This window comes from Eptesicus fuscus, chromosome 14 (genome assembly GCF_027574615.1).
Source record: "Eptesicus fuscus isolate TK198812 chromosome 14, DD_ASM_mEF_20220401, whole genome shotgun sequence".
Lineage (NCBI taxonomy): Eukaryota > Metazoa > Chordata > Mammalia > Chiroptera > Vespertilionidae > Eptesicus > Eptesicus fuscus.
Genome location: NC_072486.1, coordinates 67,907,502 through 67,929,587, shown reverse-complemented (window position 1 = coordinate 67,929,587; position 22,086 = coordinate 67,907,502). Strand labels below are relative to the sequence as shown.

The window sequence follows — 22,086 nt, the reverse complement described above, 5'->3', positions numbered from 1 at the left end:
ATAGTCTGTCTACCTACAAGGTCTGGAAGCTCTGAGTCAAGAGCATACACTACGAATGGCCAGCTCCTGTGGGGAAGGCCTCAGTCACGTGCTTTCAGATGGGGAGATGTTAGGTACAGGTACTGGCAGATCCTAGCTGAACAGACTAAGCTTTTACTGACATTTGACAAAAATGTGCAGTTTTAAAGGGGCACATATACTGAATGGCCAGATTATTATGATCTTTGAACACATAATAATCTGACCACTCTGTGTGTGTGTGTGTGTGTGTATGTGTGTGTATAATTTTTTTTTTTTAGAGGCCCGGTGCATGAATTCGTGCATGGGTGGGGTCCGACCAGCCTGGCCAGGGGGAGGGGACATGGGCGGTTGGCCGGCCTGCCTGCTGGTTGAACTCCTGGTCGAGGGGATAATTTGCATATTAGCCTTTTATTATATAGGATATACACTGAGTGGCCAGATTATTATGTGTTCAGAGATCATAATAATCTGGCCACTCAGTGTAAATATAAATATAGTGGCAATTAACAGTCTTTGTAAACATTCCAGGCTACAAATTTAAACTGACACCACTTTGACAGTTTCTCCTACGAAAAATAAAAGTTAAAATGTCTAGCTATAAAAAGCTTGTGAATTCTACAATGAATGAGTTAAAAAGCCAAAGCCCTTTCTCCTTCCACCCCCCAAAAAGGCAAGGGAAGGAGGGGAGAAGATGACTTATCTATCTTCAGTATCCACCACCATCTTTCCTTGTTTTCTACCTAATTGGCATGTTTACACACTTTTAGGAATTCATACCAGCAATTATCTTCCTACTCTTTTCTCTGTATTGTGTGATAAAAGAATACATTACCCTTGCTGTCAATTTTCTTTGACTCAAAATACAGTCGCCTTTCTCTAGTTCTATTTATGTATTATTTATGAGGGTTCAGACTTCCACTATAAACCTTCAGATGAATAAAATATCTACAAAGTACCCTGATGAGGACAGCAGGACTTCCTGGCTATGACAACACAGGGTAGTTCATATGCCAACTGAAATAACTGATGCTAATTATGTGTTGGATTAAATAAAGTATACTGGACATTTGTATCAGGAGCCAAAATGTATGTTCATGTCTATTGATCCAGTAAGACCATACCATATCTAGGAATTTATCCTAACAAAATAATCCTGAGTATTAAAAAGACGGTAAGTAGGAACATATTCACTATAGCATTGTGTATAACAGCAAAAGCAAATAACTGATAGTAAGGGAATGATTATGTAAATTATGTGGCATATAATGGAATATTTTGCTGCTACTTATAATGATGGCTGTAAAGGTGATGTGAAACCATATGTGATGTAACATGAAAAAACAAATAAATAAAGAGGGCACAAAGCTGGATGTGGACCTTTTATTCTTTCAAAAAAAAAAGAAAAATAAGCTGTTAACCTTGTTGTGTGCCAGTCATCACTATTCTAGAGCCAGCAACCACAGTCTCTATCGTCTTGGAATGTATATTCTAAGATTAGAGATGATAATTTTATTATTATACACAGTAATATACCTCCCACCCTGGCCTTGCATTCTATTTTGTTCCTGTTAGCAGTTTATTTTCTCTCATCACTGCTCCTTCCCCCACATCACACATCATAAATGAAGCCTGATCAATAGGCTTCATTTCCCTCACTCTTTAACAGCTGGATATTTCCCAGGTCTCTCAGAATATCTAGAGAACTAGATTTAACCTTTTGCACTCGGATGTCGAGTGTGACTCGACATGATTATCATCAGTAGCAGCTCGAGAAAAAAGCAAGCGAGTGCAAAGGGTTAAATTGCAACCTGAAAGGATTTTCAAAAATTACTAGCATATTTGTTTGAAAATATGTTGAAAATCATGCACAGTAAAAAAAGTTATGTCAAAAAACATGCAAATCCCTTTTCAAAATTCTTCTTGTGAACATATAATGTACCCTTGAAAACAGAAAAAATCATGCCGAACCGACATTCCTTATCTGTGACCAGCTCTGGAAATTAAATAAGGCATACATTATTTCATCCATCTCTATATCCTTCTATCCACCCAACTGTGTGACCAGCATTGGGAAAGGATGGGTATTTTAAAAAATCAAGGTGACGGATCCTGCACTAAATGTGCTCAGACTGTAGGGAAGACAGTAATTAATGTAAGTTCATAAATATACAAAATAAATCATATACAGAATTGAAGAGGGTTATAAATTGCATAAATTGCAGTTCCTAATTACTTCTGAGATGGGGAACTTTTTCTTTACTAGTCATCTGCATTTCTCTTATGACTTGCCTTTTTATTACCATTGTCGATTTATCTATTAGTAGACTCTCTTTTAATCGGTGATTTAACAGAACTCTTTATAAGATGAAGACATTTACTGTGTCTGATACATCTGGTAAATACTGTCACAATTGGTTATTTTCTAGTTAACTCTTGTTTATGGCTTTTGAAAATGCATAGTTAAAAAATATTAGGTAGCACAGTTCTATCAACTTGATTTATAGGGTTTGATTTTGACATCCTCAAGAGTCTCTCCTTAACCAAAAATTATATGAATATTAACAAATATTTCTTACACATTCCCATAGTTTAGACTGAGCTTTGAGTTTTCTGGAAGTTAACACATTGCGGACAGATCACGAGAATTCTCGTTTCATATTACAGTGTTTTACAAAGTATCATACTTTAAAAAGATATTAGCTTGTAAAAACATGTAATAAATAACTTCAAATGCAATGAGTATTTAATTTTAAAGCCTGCCTTTAACCTTTATGCAAAATGTTTTTTGTACTCGTTCAATAGAAACTTATCTGGCAACTGGGTAAAGCTAACAATAAAACTACTGGTCCGCAATGTGTTAATAGTGATATTAAATGGCAGTTTCATTTAATTCTTCATCTATACCAATCTCATGTGGTTTAGAAGTCAAATGTTTTATAAGATTATCTTACAAACTTGGGTTTGGTTTTGAATTTTCTGTCATAAAGATTTATCTCCTGAGCTGTGCTATACTGTTTGAATTACTGTAGTATTATTAGAACACAAAGGAAATAGTTATTTTATTTTGAACTCATTATATGCCTTTTAAAAAACACACATATATTTTTATTGATTTCAGAGAGGAAGGGAGAGGGAGAGAGAAATAGAAACATCAATGATGAGAGAGTATCATTGATTGGCTGCCTCCTGCACGCCCACATTGAGGGTGCCCTGACTGGGAATCGAATCATGACCTCCTGGTTCATAGGTCAATGCTCAGCCGACTGGACTGAACTTACTTATATTTCTATTCAAGAAAAAGTGAGATCTCTCTATTTATTAGAATCTAACATTCCTTGGTTAGGTCTTAAACTTTTTTCTTCTTCTCGGTAGGTCCTACACATTCTATGTTAAATTCATTTTATAGTATTTTATATTTGGGAATTCTAAGTAATGTATCCTTTATATTGTCTGACTATTGCTGGTATGCAAGAAAGTTATAAGCTCTCTTCTTTTGTCATATGATAGTTTTGCCTTATTTCCAATTTAGTAATTGCTTTTTTAAATGATGCTTTCTTCATCAAATTATAATTCTATTACAAAGATGGAGTTACTAAAATAATCAAATAACAATGACATATAATTCCAAATACATCACTCATTTTGTAACAGAAAACATGAAATAAGGAGATCTAACTATAGGGGCAGAAATAAAAGTCTTTGAAGAATTATACATAATACAAAAATTAAGAGTAGAGCTATCATATGACCCAGCATTCCATCTCCTAAGTATATACCTGAAAAACTCGAAAACATGTATTTGCAAAGATATATGCACCCTTATGTTCACTACAGCATTATTCACGGTGGCCCAAGGATGAAAATAACCAAAGTGTCCCACTACAGAGGACTGGATAAAGAAGATGTGGTCCATATACACAATGGAATACTACTCAGCCATAAGAAAGGATGAAATCCTGTCATTTGCAACAACATGGATGGACCCTGAGAACATTATACTAAGTGAAATAAGTCAGTCAGGAAAAGCTAAGAACCCTATGATTTCACTCATATGTGGGATATAAAACTGCCACTCATGGACACAAACAGCAATGTGGTGGTTGCCAGAGGGAAGGGGGAGGATAAAGGGGTCCTAATATAAGGTGACAAGAGAAGATTTGACTTTGGGTGATGGGCACATGGCGCAATATATAGATCTTGTAACATAGAAACCCAAACCTGAAACCTGTATGATCATATTAACCAATGTCACTCCAATAATTATAATTTAAAATTTTTTAAATAAAAGAATTACATATAATTAAGATTTTTGATGCTGTAATTATTTTAACAAACAATCCAACTACACATAAATTATTTTCATAATTTAGGCATTTTAAGGACTAACATGATAAAACATTCCCCCAAAATATGTGCTTCAATAATAGCTTTGGTTCATAACTTAAATATCCAAAGCACCAGATGTTTGGTCGCACTGATTTAGATATTCTCTTGGGAAAGTAAAAAATCTTTCCAAGTTTTCTGCAATCGATTTCAAATAGGTCCAAGGTCTCTTTCTGCTGTCCTATAAAGGATTTGCCCAAGAAAATGAATTGGATTCACCCAATTCAAGGTAAACAGTCAGGATTGTTTTGAGTTATCTTGAATTACTTGTGTTTGCTAACAAATTTGATGGGCACACTTCATTAGCTCTTTAAGAGGGACTAAGAGGTGAGTGCCTTCTTGGGAACTGGATGCCAGGGGAACTTGACTGGTTGACTGAGGGCACACAGCTGTATCCCTGCTGGTGCAGCTACCTTGATGCAGGTGAGCTTTAATATGTTTCAGTTACATAAAGAAAGCTGTACCCCTTCCCTGCATCTGTTGGTCTACTATCAGTCATTGTCCTGCTCATGATGGCCATGAATCCCCTGAAACCATTCTGAAACAATTTGCATGTAAAACAGGTATATTCATAGGACTTGTAAGATATACCAAGTAACTACAAGACCTCACTATTATGCATATACAGGGCTATAACTTTTTAATTGAATAACTTAAAATTGGGGATTACATTTAAAAAGAATTACTAACAGCCTGATTATTATATAAATGAAGATTAAAAATAAAACACGGAAAGCATTTAAAAACAATGTTAACCACTGTAAAAATGTTCTTATTGACTTATTTATTTTAAATTTATCTTTATTGTTGAAATATTACAGATGTCCCTTTTTTACCCCACGGAACCCCTCCACCCTGCACCAGTTCCTCCCATGCCTTCACCACACTATTGCCTGTGTCCATGGGCTATGCATATATGTATCTAAGTTCCCAGATTAATCTCTCCTCACCCTTCTCCCCATTGCTATCATCAATAAAAACTATTTTCAAATACAGCATTTCTGATTAATATGAGTAATTAAGATAGCCATGTAAGCTTTTTCTAAGTAGAAGACACTTTTGGAAGAGCAGCTTTTGATATTTGAAAAGTTCAAGATTTCTAAGTCATTTCCTAGGGCCAAGCATATAAAAGTTTTATCCAATACTGATGGACTTAAGCCAAAGATTAAGGGAATGTTGAAGAAAACTACAGTTTTCATGGGAATGTAGGTGGCTGGTGACACATCATTTACTATGGTCAAAACTACAAGAGGTGAAGGGAACTAACTGAAAAACTCAAATGTCTGATTCCAATAGGATGCTGAAAATCCAGGCTACACTTTTGCTAAAAGGCCGCAAATTTTTTCCTATGTAAAAAAATAATAATTACCACAAATAGCCCTGTTATAATCAAAAATTCAAATTTTAAAATTCATTACAATACAAAAACCAAGGTTTGCTAAAATTTCAAGATTTTACTGTGAACAAACATCTTCAACTTCAATTTTAATAATCTGTAGAACAGATTTAAACTTTCTTTAAAATATATTGAACATATTATTAAATAAAATTTCTATATATTTAATTAAATTAGTTTAATTTAGGTGATCAATAGTGTTTATAAAAATTGCCTTGTTATTACTGTTGACATACTTTAAAAGAATTTGAAATTTCAATTTGTGGTATATAAGCTGAATCACATAGAGGTTAATAATATACCATAGGCAATATAGCTATAGCTATTAATTAAATTATGGCATGATTTTCTAGGTCATGAGGATAACATTTATCCAATCAATTACATTGTTATTTATGACAGCAAAGTACATATTCTACTTTATGCTTTCAACAAAACCAAAGGACTTACTCTACATAGTTACACAGGGTGGGGCAAAAGTATGTTTACATATGTTCATATGTAAAATAATATCATGAAAATTAATAAATAATACAAGAATAAACTCTGTCTCATGAAATCACAACTGTAACCATATATACATATACATACATATATATATATGTATATATATATATATATATATAGTAACAATCTTAATAAAATTAATGACATAGCAGTTTCATATAAAGATGTGTGAGGAAAAACATGTCAAAATGATTTTTTTTTTAGAAAAAGGAAAGAAAAATAATTAAAAACAGTATCTGAGCCTTTGCCTACAATACAGTACAGTGGTGGTAAGACAGGGCTAACGAGTTCAGCCCCTAGAGACAGTTTCAAGTCTCAAATACCAATTCTAAGATGCAAAGGAACACTGGGCAAGCAACTTTATCATAACTTAATACTTTTCTCGAGGAACTGTTGAGGCACAAGTGAAAACAATTCGTTAACACCCTCACATCACAGCACCTATCATCCAGAAAGTGCACACAGAAGGGTAACTACAATTAGTATCCAAGAAGTATTACTATAGCTTTACTGTCTAAGCAAAAATAATACCTCCCTGAAAAAAATGAGTTATGAACATGAAAGTTTTAATGTTTCACAAGATGGTGACATTATAAACTAGACAGTATTAGAAACTACAACGACAGACATCAACTAATAGCAAAACACGACAAAGGAGAAGAAAAGAGAGAATGGAAGACAAAGAGGAGGGAGGGAGGGACCAAGAGGAAGCAGAGAAGACAGAGAAAGAGGACATGATTGGGAAAGAAGGGAGGATAAGCAAAAGACCAAACTAGGATAGGGCAAGACAGTTCTAACCCGAGCATTACTCTGAATGTCAAATCTATTTTTGCATGTTATCTTTAACCTTCCTTTAAAAATAATTTAAAGCCTAAAATGCTGACATGATACATTTTTAATAGAAAAACTACAAAATATCATTTAAAGTAACGAAGTTGTATCATCCTAAACTTTGAGGAATATATTTCAAAAAGTAAAGACAATACAAAGTCATCTGTTTCTTCAAACATGACAAAGGAAGAAGAAATCCAGGTAGGACATCTTGCACTTTAAGATAGAAAAATATTTGCAAGTGGGTAAGGATCACTTTTGTAATAAGAAATCCCATGGGTATACCTTCATGCTCTCCACTGTCATCTCTTGAATGTTTCCCTTTCCCTTGGAAGAGACAGCTCCCATTTTGTTCCTCTAAATCTCAATAACAGGATAAAATTATCCTCTAAAGTCTGTATTCCATTTGTAAAATGGAATTTCATGCCATTAAACTTCCATATCTAGAGTAGAGAGATCATATTTTACTGGTACTATTTTCTTCTGGGAAAGTCTAGCAAGCATGTCAGCACAAAATCAGGTTTCAGAAAAGACAGAAGATACAATCTCTTGCAAGCATTTTCCTTTCTTCCCTTTACAGCAAGATAGTTCAAAGACATTAGCTGGAAGCATCTAATTTTAAAGAGAACCATTTGTCACATCTTGCATTACAATCTACTTGGACAAGACAGTACAAAAAAATGTGTAACTTTTAAGAACTTAAATATAGGAAGACAGGATAAGTAATTGCTATATAACTTAATGTAACTAAAATGCATAAAGTTTGTATAACACACAAATCCCAAGAGGTTTAAATAATATAATGCGATAGTGTGTAAATGAGCACAATTATACTGCATAAACCAACAATTAAGTCATCCACAGAAATTTATCAATGTATGTTCATACTTTTGTCAGATCTTCAACTTTGAGGGTTATGTGAGAATATTAGCCTGGCTTGTTCCTGTTTTATGACCTAAAGTAAAAGGTGGATGTGTTGTATAAGCCGGAAAATAAAACTTTAAAATATAGGGATTGAAACGATTAGGTTATAATAATCATTAATCAGCACAGCATATCGTCATTAGTAAGTTGTGTCCATCATGTACTACCACATACTTGCTTTACCTGATCTTCCAACAGCTGATCTCTAATTTGATAGAACTTACTAGTAAAGTGGGTTAATGTTCTTTGGGGCCAGACATATGAGTGTGAAAATGTTTTGCTTTACATTTTCTTAATTCGAAGGCCCTGGAATTGCCAAAGTACTATGATGTCAGGGCATCCTATTCTTTTATTTTTTTTATCGATTTCAGAGAAGAAGGGAAAGGGAGAGATAGAAACATCAATGATGAAAGAGAATCATCCATTGGCTGCCTCCTACACGTCCCACACTGGGGAATGAGCCCACAACCCAGGCACATGCCCAGACCAGGAATCAAACCATGGCCTCCTGGTTCATAGGTCAACGCTCAACTTACTGAGCCACGACTGTTGGGCCAGGGCATCCTATTCTTAATGGCTTACAAATAAAAAAAATAATAATAAAGCAAATGCTCCTCAGCTGTTTCCTGCTGCTCAGAAGGTGAAAGACTCTGGGTCCTGTCTCAGAGCAGCTGTATCACCCACACAGGCTTCTTTCATTTCTCCTAGGAATCGTTCCCCTGGGGTCTGCTGCAGATAAAACATTTTATTTCCTTTCCTAAATGATAGTTTTGGTGTTTTTTGTTTTTTTTTTAGACAAAATAAAAAAGGCTTTCCAATTGCACAGGAGAAGTTTGGCACAATAGAAGTTTCTGAATTACACAAATTCCAGAAAGGGTTGAATTGCATGAGACGCTTCCTGAGGGGTTGAGAAGGCAGCCAGAGCAGCACGCTTTCAACAGGGCACGATGCATGGCGCAGAGACCAGCAGATGCTCAAGTGCACAAAGCACGGTGGAGGCCCGAAACCCGGCCCAGGGGCAGGGCATGGAGTAACTGTGTAGTGGTGACACTGTCCCAGCAGCCTCAGGAGGAAGCTGTCAACAGTGAGGTCTGATAACCTTCACAGGCTAAACAGTCACCACTGCACTCGCTGCTTCCTGGTCCTAGGAGACCCTCCCCCATGTTACCCAGGAACAGAAATCCCCACTTGTGAATTGCTGATGGACAGCAACTACATAAATGTGAGATGCCTTGGAACATAAATGCAACACACATGTTTTTTTTTTTAAAATTAAGCACACTTAAATTCATTTATTGGGGAAAAAATGTTGATGCTCATGAGATAATAGAGACCCTATCAATGTCTGAAAGGAGTGGAAATCGTAGCTGTTGACCCGTGTTTCTCCAACATTAACCTAGTTGGCCCTTGAGGAACAATGAAATGATGACACTTTCAATAATTCTTGTCCTCACTTGTGCAATCTTTAGAATTCTATTTAATAAGCACCTGAAATGTGCCCATAGTGAGGATGAATGTTGAAAAGACAAAGATGAAGGAAAAATGTCTCTGGCCTCCAGAGATCCAGGCTTATGGGAAAGGGACAAGTTTGAACTATAAACAAATACAGCACTGAGAAAAGCTACCTAGTGGCCTTCACTTGAAGATCCAAGTCTACCACATGACATTTCTATGTTTTTTATTCTTAGCAATTACAGCCAAGTCCCTCACTGTAGCCACCACTGTGCTCCTGACATAACAGGCACATATACAGATCCAAGAGAGAAGAGTGTGTGGGGAAAGAATATAGACTACTAGAGGCCCAGTGCATGAAATTCGTGCACGGGGGTGGGGGAGTGTCCCTCAGCCCAGCCTGCACCCTTCTCCAATCTGGGACCCCTCGAGGGATTTCCGACTGCCCGTTTAGGCCCGATCCTAGTAGGGCCTAAACGGGCAGTTGGACATCCCTCTTACAATCCAGGACTGCTGGCTCCCAAATGCTTGCCTGCCTGCCTTCCTGATTGCCCCTAACCGCTTCTGCCTGCCAGCCTGATCACCCCTAACCACTCCCCCTGCCAGCCTGATTGATGCCTAACTGTTCCCCTGCCAGCCTGTTTGCCCCTAACTGCCCTCCCCTGCAGGCCTGGTCCCCCCAACTGCTCTCCCCTGCAGGCCTGGGTCCCCCCCAACTACCCTTGCCTGCAGGCCCGCTTGCCCCCAACTTCCCCCTCTGCCGTCCTGGTCAAACCTAACTGCCCTCCCCTGCAGGCTTGATCGCCCACAACTGCCCTCCCTTGCAGGCCTGGTCCCTCCCAACTGCCCTCCCCTGCTGGCCTGATCACCCACAACTGCCCTCCCTTGCAGACCTGGTCCCTTCCAACTGCCCTCCCCTGCTGGCCATCTTGTGGTGGCCATCTTGTGTCCACATGGAGGCAGTCATCTTTGACCACATGGGGGCAGCCATCTTGTGTGTTGGAGTGAAGGTCAATTTGCATATTATTCTTTTATTAGATAGGATTAGATAGGATAGAGGCCTGGTGCACAAGTGGGAGCCAGCTGGTTTGCCCTGAAGGGTATCCCGGATCAGGGAGGGGGTTCCCTTGGGGCGTGGGGTGCCTGTGCAAGGGGCCTGTGGTGGTTTGCAGGCTGGCCATGCCCCCCGGTGACCCAAGAGGAGGCCCTGGGATCTGGGATTTATTTATCTTTTATAATTGAAACTTTGTAGCCTTGAGCAGAGCCAAGCCTCCTGCTTGCTCCGTGGCTGCAGCCATTTTTGTTGGGATTTATTTATCTTCTATAATTGAAACTTTGTAGTCATGAGTGGAGGCCAAGGCAGGCCAGGGCTGCCTAAGCTTGGCTTCCTCCATCGTTGTGGGCAACTCAAGCCTCCTGCTCTCTCAGCTCCATGGCTGCAGCCATTTTTGTTGGGATTTATTTATCTTCTATAATTGAAACTTTGTAGTCATGAGTGGAGGCCAAGGCAGGCCAGGGCTGCCTAAGCTTGGCTTCCTCCATCGTTGTGGGCAACTCAAGCCTCCTGCTCTCTCAGCTCCATGGCTGCCACCATTTTTGTTGGGATTTATTTATCTTCTATAATTGAAACTTTGTAGCCTTGAGTGGAGGCCTGGGCCCACCAGGGCAGGTGGAAAGCTTGGCTTCCTCCATTGCCGGGGAAAGCCAAGCCTCCTGCTCTCTCCTTGGCTGCAGCCATCTTGGTTGGGTTAATTTGCATACTCGCTCCTGATTGGCTGGTGGGCGTGGCTTATGGGTGTAGCGGAGGTATGGTCCATTTGCATATTACTCTTTTATTAGATAAGATGGACTTTGGAGTCTAAGAAGACCACTGGGTTTGAATACTCATTTCTACACTCAGTAACTGGGCTAACTTGGTTCAACCTTTGGAAGATCCATTTTCTTATCTAGACTATAGGCATATTAATAAGTCTTACCTGACATAAGTAGAAGGAATACATAAAATCCACAAGAAAATATCTATCACAATGTCTGGGAAATCAGAAGGCATACAAAATGAATGATTCATACTTGAGCTCCCAATTTTCATGATTTCAGGACCTAAATGATCAACTCCTGAACGTTTTCCCACATGATCTTCTCTGAAGGGAAAGGGGCCATGTGATCGGTCTTACATTCTCTTTTCAGTGGAAAGCAGCACCATATATATCAAATATGATAGATGATGGGTTTTATCCATATTTCTAGTTGATAATGCAGCTTTTCTTTAGAGTTCTTTGACTTTTGGGGACTCCGTCAGCCCTGAATTATCTCCAGAAAACATTATTAAATCTTTATAGGTTCTGTTTGGAAAGAATTCTGCAACATCAAAAATATAATTCCTTATAGTACTTTGTAGAGTACCAAGCTGGTGCTTATCTTGGTCTAAGAACTTGGTAGCAGAGGTGGAGTATTAGTTGCTGAGATATTGGTGGGAAGTCCAGTCTAGAGATGAATTTAGCTGTCTTAAGAGTCAAGACTCTACCTAGCAGCATCCCCCCTCCCCTGCCCCCACTGTATTTGGTACCTGCAGAGGGACTCTATCAGTATTTTTGCTTTGTTTTCTCTCCCCCCTCCCTTCATTCACTCTGTCCTTGAACTACCGTGGTTAGCAGTAAAGTTGTATTTGTAAAATAATCCTATATAATAAAAGGCTAATATGCAAATTGACTGAATAGTGGAACGATCGGCCGCTATGATGCGCATTGACCACCAGGGGGCAGACACTCAATGCAAGAGCTGCCTCCTGGTGGTCAGTGTGCTCCTACAGGGGGAGCGCCACTCAGCCAGAAGATGGACTAAGGATGTCCAACTGACAGCTTAGGCCTGCTCCCCATCCCCTGAGGGCTCTTGGACTGTGAGAGGGTGCAGGCCAGGCTGAGGGACACCCCCAAGTGCACAAATTTCATGCACCAGGCCTCTAGTAAAATATAAAAATGGCTGCAGAGATGAACTGACTAGAATGACCAGAGCCAAGACACAGGTCAAATCAAATGGCCAAGATGTGATATATGCAGAGCATATAGCATTGGAAGAACCAGGCAGACAAGCAGATTGGGTGTAACCCCAAAAAGTTGGCTAAGGATGGAAAAATCAGAAGATGATAAACCAGGAAAAAGTACAGGAGAAGAGGGCTAAGGTAACCTGAGAAGGAGCCTTAGAAAGTCTGTAGTACTCTCTGATCCAGCTACAGAGCTGGAGCAAACTCGTCATGAACGCTTGGCCTCCTGTAGTGATGGGAGAAGAAAATACTGCTGTTTTACACATGAGCTATCTTGGCAAATGCTGCTTTCCCACCAAACTCCAGAGCATGAAAGCAGCTCCCTTTGCGTTTCTCTAGAACGATTTTACAGCTCTAATAAGCACTAAGGAAGTCTATGCTTATAGAGAAAAGCAAAAGCTCTTAAGTATACTGTGGTTTCTACCACAGAAGCTGGGAAAGGGTAAAAGAAAATGAAAAATAAGGGAACAAAATGATAGAACAAAATGATAATGTCCTTAACATGGCTCTTAAGATTGAGCACACCCAACCCTTACCTATTCCTCAAGCTTCAGCTCAACCCTTCTAAACCCCAATCTGCAGCCATCCAGAAGGTTCCTGCCTCAGGGCACCACACATGCCTGCTCCTCCAATAGTAGCCCTGATTCCTCAATGTCACATTATTCCCTGACATGTCGGGTCAACTGCCACTTGGCTTTCTGTTGAGAACTCAAGGGTCATGTTCTCAGAAAGACTTCCCTAACCATCTCCACCTGCTCCACTGGACATCCTCCCAACAAGTCAGATTGCTGGGTCACATGTTTACACAGGAACATATTCCTTTTCTTTAAAGCAGTTACCTAGTTCGAAATTATGTTTATCTGGGTGTTTAGTTGTTAATGGCTGTCTCCCCGCTTTAGACTATAAGTGCCATTTGCCATAGCCATGTCTGATTTTAGTCATCATTTTAACCCCAGCGCCCATGCAGTATTTAGCCCAAAGCAGAGTTAAATGTACTTTATTCTAATCAGTCTGGTACTCAAAGGACTATGGGGAGAGCCACAGTAGTTGGATGACCAAGTTTTTTTGACGGTATATTTTACTGTGATAAACACAGAAAAGGAACGGGGTCAGATCAGGAACTGTGCTGCTTAAATGACTGACACATTGGAAAATTGCACCAGGTGCATGTACAGCAGCTCTAGATCAGATTGCCATTGATATATACAAACTATGCAAAACACATCATGTTTACCAATGAACAGTTTTTATGGATAATGCAACCAGCTCAAGGTGTGGGTTGGTGATGTTTCTAAATAAGAGTAATCAGCTGAATCTTAAAGCCACTTCTGTATTTTAAAATATGCCATTACATTTAACTAAAATAACATCAGTGTTTTTAGCATAAACTATAGTATTTCAGAAAGATTCAAAACAAATGAAGATCTACATGTCAGAACTGTCACGGCTGATCAACCACATGTATTCTAAATGTGTTTACCTGGAACCACTGTTCATTTCTTACCCAATCTCTCTGTCTTGGCTTACTGTGAAGTGGTGAAACTTTCTTTTGGCAAAATTTATTAATGAGGAACAGGTGTGTTTGCATAATTAATTCAATAAACATTTTTAAAATTAAATTTATTGGGGTAACTCTCATAAACAACATTATATATTTTAGGTGTACAACTTTATAATTCTCCATGTAGCAAAGCCAGACTTGGCATCTTCTTAATATTTTTTAAACAGGCACCTCTATAGATGAGATACCACATCCTCAGATAAAAAGAAGGTGGGTTGAAGGTGAAAAAAAAAAAAGTATTTCTATTTTGAAAGTGTTGACTCTCAGAAACCTGAGTGAAGATATCCAGACAGAAGGATATGCTGTCCAGTATCAATCTGGATAACTGAAGAAAGGGTCTGTCTATTGCAGAATCACTTTAACGGCCATCTGAACCTGGATGCCTATTTCTTTGTATTCTACCACAGGTGGGCCCATTGTAAAAGTTTCTTTGAGAATGAATACAACTACTACAAAAAATATGAATTACCCATTATAATAATACAGAATAAATTGTATCTGTCTCTTTTCTAATAAAAGTGAGTGATTATATCCTACTGTGAAATTCTTACTCATCCATGCCATATGGATAAATATTCCTAGATCAGATTATCAATTTGCAATATATCTTAACTGACATTTACAGTGGTGTTATAAAACTGTGTACAATTTTGATGAAGTTATAATAACGTGGATCGATTTCAAGAAAAAGATAATTATAAAATGGATGTATACTTTCTGTCCAGGCCATCACAAGCTAAATAATGGGGAAGAAAACAAAGCAAAACACTACAAGCAGCAGCTCAGTAAAGGAACTGGTCTCCTTATGAACAGAAAGAGCAGCCCTGCGGAGTCAAAGCAACAAAGCCAAGCTCAGCTTGGTATAAACAAGCTTCCTCTTTCTGAAGATCCCACCAACTGAGGGAAAACAGCAAAGGTCACTGGCTAGGTTGGGGATCTTCTCTGAAAAATTAAGCCAGGAAACATTCACAGATATGTCCATGGAATAATTAATGATAAAACTTTAATGCAATCACCAATCTGATTAGGGGGGAAACAGGTCCATCTGTCAGTGAGTCTCATCACAAAGGTGACTAGAAATTAGGCCCACAGACCTCCTCTGGCCCTCCCAGAAATAGTTACTTTTGCCATTTTTATGAGTTTGCAGCAGAAATAAGACCCTTACTCTAAGCCTTTTATATATCTACTAGTGTCCCGGTGCACTGATTCATGCACACTGAAAGGAAATTAATTAGAAGAAATATTTTAATATTGCTATTCACCCTTTCTCTATAATAGAAGTGGTCAACCAAATTCATGATCGACAATGACAGATCGAAACACACGCATGCAATTGGTGCCAGCGAGAGCTTTATATGTATCATGCATGTGTGAGTCAACTTAGCCTTTTATAGATATAGATAAACTTGCTTAATTAGACCTGCTTTCTGATTTAACGAAACTTTTCCCAGCCCAGTGAAGCACCTCAACTTCTCTTTCAGGTTATTGTCAGCAACACAGCAGTAAATATCAACACAAAGCAGATTATTATTGTAGATCACGCAGGGAGAATAAAGGGTAAAATATTTAACTGCAGCAGTGTTTGACTATATTCTGCACAGTGAGAAAACCTGAAGTCATTTTCAAGGTCCACCATTTCTTACTTCTTTTCAGTCAGGTCAAGTTTCTAAACTTTCTAAATATCTGTTTTCTGGCAAATGAAAAGAAAACAGGATTCTACCAAGTCTCCTATCTACCTACTCCAGGACTTCTGTGAGGATCAAATGAGATGAGGCACATGAAAATGCTTCACAGACATTTGGTTAAAGTGTAAAATGTTTGTACCTGGCTATAAAGCAAGTCGGGTTCCTGGGCTGAAGAAACTGCAAGGAGACTAGTCGCTAGGGAGAGGAAGCCGAGTTGCTATGTGACGTCATTACCCGGCACCCACAGCATTTTTTCTGAGCAGGGCTGGGCAGTGGGCTGCATTTTGCGCAATGGGGTCTTGGCAGTGTTGGCTGCGATTTGGTGGGGTGTCGCTCTGGGGTGGTGGTGGGGCCTGTGTCCCACTTGGGGGAAGCTGAGTGTTGATTTGTCAGTGCCAGGTCCTTGGTGCCATTTATTTTTAAATGGCCAGTTCGCATCATGGCAGCTACTGTGTTGAGTGTCTGCCCCCTGGTGATTATTGCGCATCATAGCTACCCGTTGGAGGGAAGAACAGACACTCAGCCACACACATATATATATATGTGTGTGTGTGTGTGTGTATATTTATATATATATGTATATATGTACATATACATACACACACACACACATACACACACACACACACACACACACACACACACACACACACACACACACACTAGAGGCCCAGTGCATGAAATTCGTGCATGTCCCTCAGCCCAGCCTGCACCCTCTCCAATCTGGGACCCCTCTCACAATTCAGGACTGCTGGCTCCCAACTGCTCGCCTGCCTGCCTTCCTAATTGCCCCTAACCGCTTCTGCCTGCCAGCCTGATCATCCCTAACCACTCCCATGCCAGCCTGACTGATGCCTAACTGCTCCCCTGCCAGCCTGTTTGCCCCTAACTGCTCTCCCCTGCAGGCCTGGTCACCCCTAACTGGCCTTCCCCGCAGGTCCAGTTGCCCCCAACTTCCCTCCTCTGCGGGCCTGGTCACCCCTAACTGCCCTCCCCTGCAGGCTTGATCACCCACAACTGCCTTCCCTTGCAGGCCTGGTCCCTCCCAACTTCCCTCCCCTGCTGGCCATCTTGTGGTGGCCATCTTGTGTCCACATGGGGGCAGCCATCTTGTATGTTGGAGGGTCAATTTGCATATTACTATTTTATTAGATAAGATACACACACACACACACACACACACACACACACACACACACACTAGAGGCCCGGTGCACGAAATTCGTGCATGGGGGTGTGTGTCCCTCAGCCCAGCCTGCACCCTCTCCAATCTGGGACCCCTCTCACAATCCAGGACCGCTGGCTCCCAACTGCTCGCCTGCCTGCCTTCCTGATTGCCCCTAACTGCTTCTGCCTGCCAGCCTGATCATCCCCTAACCACTCCCATGCCAGCCTGACTGATGCCTAACTGCTCCCCTGCCAGCCTGTTTGCCCCTAACTGCTCTCTCCTGCAGGCCTGGTCACCCCTAATTGGCCTTCCCTGCAGGTGCGGTCACCCCCAGCTGCCCTCCTCTGCAGGCCTGGTCACCCCTAACTGCCCTCCCCTGCAGGCTTGATCACCCACAACTGCCTTCCCTTGCAGGCCTGGTCCCTCCCAACTTCCCTCTGCTGCTGGCCATCTTGTGGTGGCCATCTTGTGTCCACATGGGGGCAGCCATCTTATATGTTGGAGTGAGGGTCAATTTGCATATTACTCTTTTATTAGATAAGATATATATATATACACACACACACACACACACATACACACACACACACACATACATACACACACACACACACACACACACACACACACGAGGCCCGGTGTACGAAATTCAGGGGGGGGGGGTGCCCCTCAGCCAGGCCTGCACCCTCTCACATTCCAGGAAACCTCAGGTAGGTTCCCTAGGCCTGGCTAGCGATCAGGGCCTATCAGGGCTTTCCATATCCCGGCTGCTGACAGTTGGCCCCGCCCCTGCTGCTGCCACTGCTTGCCATCTGTGCAGTGCTGCCCCCCTTCCCCACCACCGGTCGCCTCCCTCTGCGGGTGACAAGCATGGGGTGAGATCACATGGCTGGCCTGAGCCTCTCTCTGCGGGGCGATCGCTGGCCAGCCCTGCACACCCACCATAGCATCGCTGGCTGGTGGCCTGGGCCTCCCTTTTTGGGGCGATCAATTGCGGGGTGATCGTAGGCTGATGGCAGGGGCCCCTTGACCAATCATATCACACCCACCTTGGCAGGCTTGGTGCCAGTGTGTATCATAGCATGGTCTTCTGGAAGGTCATCAGGATGGTCGTTCAGCTGTTCAGTCGATTTACATATTACGCTTTTATTATTATAGATTTCCACTATAAGTAGGATGTGTGCCTAATCAAGCAGCTCAAATAAATACTAAAGTCCACCAAAATCTTGCTATGATACAAATTTGTTTGGAACTGAACTTGGAATTACTCATGTCTGTTTTGGTCCTGCTTAAAAAGTGTCTTATCTACTAAAGAACTGATGAATCCCTCCCCTAGAAGTTGGTTCTGTGGCCTTCACCCAGAATCCAGTATTTGCAGAGAGAACTTGAGAATGAGGCAATCTGAACCAACAATTGAATATGAATGTTTTGAATTTTAGAGGAAATTGACAGGAAAAATTGTTTAATGTTGATGTAAATGTTGATCTTTACTGATTTTATTTTAGCAGCAACACATGACACTATGGTACACAGTTTTTAAATGTTAAAGATGGCAAGTTAGGTTTTTATACCCACAAAATATTATTCATGGTAAATAAAGAGGTTCACTTTCTTTCCTAGACATCTACCCTATTTAAATGTGAAGAAATACAGAGTAAAAAAAGTTAAGAATACTCTGTCTCCACCATTTTGGCAGAGCTATGTAAAATGTGTGATTTTGTACACATGCAAACATTAAAATTTTGAGGATTCTTATAAAAATTTGCCTAATTCAGGATCATCCAAATATTGCCATCTGCCAAATAAAGCTATACTATGGCAAGAAAAGGAAAGTTAAACATTAGAAGAGAGTGAGAATTTAACAAAATTGCTCCAGGTAAAATTTTGCTATTTTATAAACCAATAGATTTCAAACCTTTGCCAACCAAATCCATCTTGCATTTTATGTAATAAAGAAATCTGAGCCAGGATTATAAAAGTGTTACTTGTCTAAAAATTGACTAATTCTTCACTTTTATTTCTTTTGCCAAATTTATCATCACTGTGGTGGTGTTAATTCAAAGTCTTTCCTGAGAAGAAAAAAAATTTAAAATAAGCTTGCCTCACCATCTTTCAAAACTCTCTTTAAATGATGCTATGTCAACATCTTTGCGGCAGTATTTCCAGAGGCTACAGTTTTAATTTGGAATGTGTGCAAGTGCAAGGGAAAAACAACCCTGAAGCTTACATAAGACGACTTTTCTTAAAACAAAATGCAAGGAAAACTCTGCCATATCTACTAGGAAGCAGTGTTCCTGTACTTACAAGTCTCTTTAAACTTCAGAGACAGAGTCACTGCCATGGACACTTGGCTTCTGCATTCTAAAGAATTCTCAATCTGCAAATGATACCTGAAAACTGCCAATACTTATAAAGATTTAAGTGTCTACTTCCTTATAAACATGAAGGCTTAGAAATTATAATTTTTAAAGATACTATATTAATTTAAAAACAATCAGCATGTGATTAATATTACTAAATTAGTTACAAAGTAAATAAAATATATTGAGGAAAGTCACTGTCATGAATATAATCATGTGTCTTAGTAGGAAGAAAATATATCACTTAGGTGGTTTGAGCTGAAATTTCTTAAACCTAATTGACAAATATTTAGCTAGGTTGTGTAGGAGAGAAGACTCAAACAAAATCATAAGTGAAAAAGGAGGTATTAAAACTGATGCCACAGAAGTAAAAAGCATCATAGGAGATTACAAGGAACAATTATATACCAACAACTTGAGTAACAGAAAAAATGGATAAATTTCTAGAAACGTACAACCTGCAAAGATTGATCCATGAATAAATAGAAAATCTGGCCCTGACCGGTTTGGCTCAGTGGATAGAGCATCAGCCTGCAGACTGAAGGGTCCCAGGTTCGATTCTGGTCAAGGGCATGTACCTCGGTTGCAGGCCCATCCCCAGTAGGGAGTGTGCAGGAGGCAGCTGAATCGATATTTCTCTCTCATCGATGTTTCTAACTCTCTATCCCTCTCCCTTCCTCTCTGTAAAAAAATCAATAAAATATATATTTTTTAAAAAAAGAAAGAAAAAGAAAATCTGCCCTGGCCAGTTTGGCTCGGGGATTCGAGCATCAGTCCATGCATTCAAGGGTCACGGGTTTGATTCCCAGTCAAGGGCATGTACCTAGGCTGCAGGTTCAATCCCCACCCCAGTCAGGGCACATGCAACCAATCAATGTGTCTCTCACATTGGTGTCTCTCTCCTTTTCCCTCTCTCTCTCCTACCCTCCCGCCCTCTCTAAAAATCATGATCAGACCTATAATTAGCAAGGAGATTGAATTAGTAATCAAAAACATCCCAACAAAGAAAAGCCCTGGATCAGTTGGCTTCAAAGTCCTCAACAAAATACTAGCAAAACAAATTCAACAGAACATTGAAAGGATTATGCACCATGACCAAGTGAGATTTATTCCTGGAATGCAAACATGTTTTAACATACACAAATCAATGTTACATGCCATATTAACAGAATAGAGGATAAAAATCACATGATGATCTCAATAGATGCAGAAAAAAATATTTGACAAATTCAACATACTTTCATGATAAAAAGGTGTCAGCAAACTAGGTATAAAAAAAATTCAACTGCCAAGCTGGGTGTTACTCAGTGGTTGAGTGTTGACCTATGAGGAAGGAGGTCACAGTTCTATTCCCAGTTAGGGCACATGCCCAGGTTGCTGGCTCCATCCCCAGTGGGGGGTGTGCACAAAGCAGCCAATCAATGATTCTCTCTCATCATTGATATTTCTCTCTCTCCCTTCCTCTCTAAAATCAATAAAAATATATTAAAAATTTCAACTCAATGTAATAAAGGCCCATAGCTAACATTATAAAAAATGGTGAAAAACAAAACTTTTTCTGTAAGATCAGGAATAAGGTAGGGTTGCCCATTCTTACAACTTCCATTCAACATAGCACTGGAATTCCTATCCAGAGCAATTAGGCAAGAAAAAAAAATTTTAAGCATACAATCTGGAAAGGAAGAAGTAAAATTACCTGTTCGCAAATGGCATTAGCTTATATGTAGAACACACTAAAGGTTACACACACACACAAACCCTGTCAAAACTAATAAACAAATTCAATAAATTTGCAGGATACAAAATCAACATACAAAAAGTCAGGTGCATTTTTATACATTAACAATAAACTGCCCAAAGAGAAAATTAAGAAAATAATTCCATTTAAAATAGCATTAAAATTATAATATTTAGGGACAAACAACTAAGGGAGGGGTGAAAGACTTGTAGCATAAAAACTATACACAACTTAAATTAAAGAAGACACAAATAAATGAAAAGATATTTCATAATCATGGGTTGGGAGATTCAATGTTAAAATGTTCATACAACTGAAAGCAATCCACAAATTCAATGCAATCCCTATAAAAATCCCAGTATAATCTTTTAAACAGAAATAGGGGAAAAAATCCTAAAATTCAAATGAAACCACAACAGACCCCAAATATGGAAAACAATCTTAAGAAAGAAAAAAGCTGGAGGCATCAGACTTGTTGATTTCAAAAATATTACAAAGCTACAGTAATTAAAACATTATGGTACTGGCATAAAAACAAATGTATAGACCAATGGAACACAATAAGGAGCTAAGAAATGAAACCACACATATACTGATATTCATCAAGAGTACTAAGAATTCTTAATGGAGAAAGGCTTGTGTCTTTAACAAATAGAAATAGTGGGAAAATGGGTATTCACATGCAAAGAATGAAACTAGACTCATACTATACACAAAAATCAATTCAAAATGGATTAAATACTTAAATGTAAAACTCCATTAAATGCATATGTAAACTCCTGCTGAAAACATAGGGAGAAAGTTTCATGACACTGCCTAGGTTGGGGATCACAGATATGTCCAAGAAATAATTAATGATAAAACTTTAATGCAATCACCAATCTGATTAGGGAGGAAACAGGTCCATCTGTCAGTAAATCTCATCACAAAAGTGACTACGCACATTAGGCCCACAGACCTCCACTGGCCCTCCCAGAAAAAGTTTTTATGAGTTTGCCATTTTTATGAGTTTGCAGCAGA

At 39.5% G+C, this 22,086-nt stretch overlaps 1 protein-coding gene across 1 annotated transcript in view; it reads right to left on the bottom strand.

The window, feature by feature from the left end:
- CADPS2 (calcium dependent secretion activator 2) overlaps positions 1–22,086 on the bottom strand; it is a 486,663-nt gene that overhangs the window by 245,934 nt on the left and 218,643 nt on the right. The gene's annotated exons all lie outside the window — the stretch shown is intronic.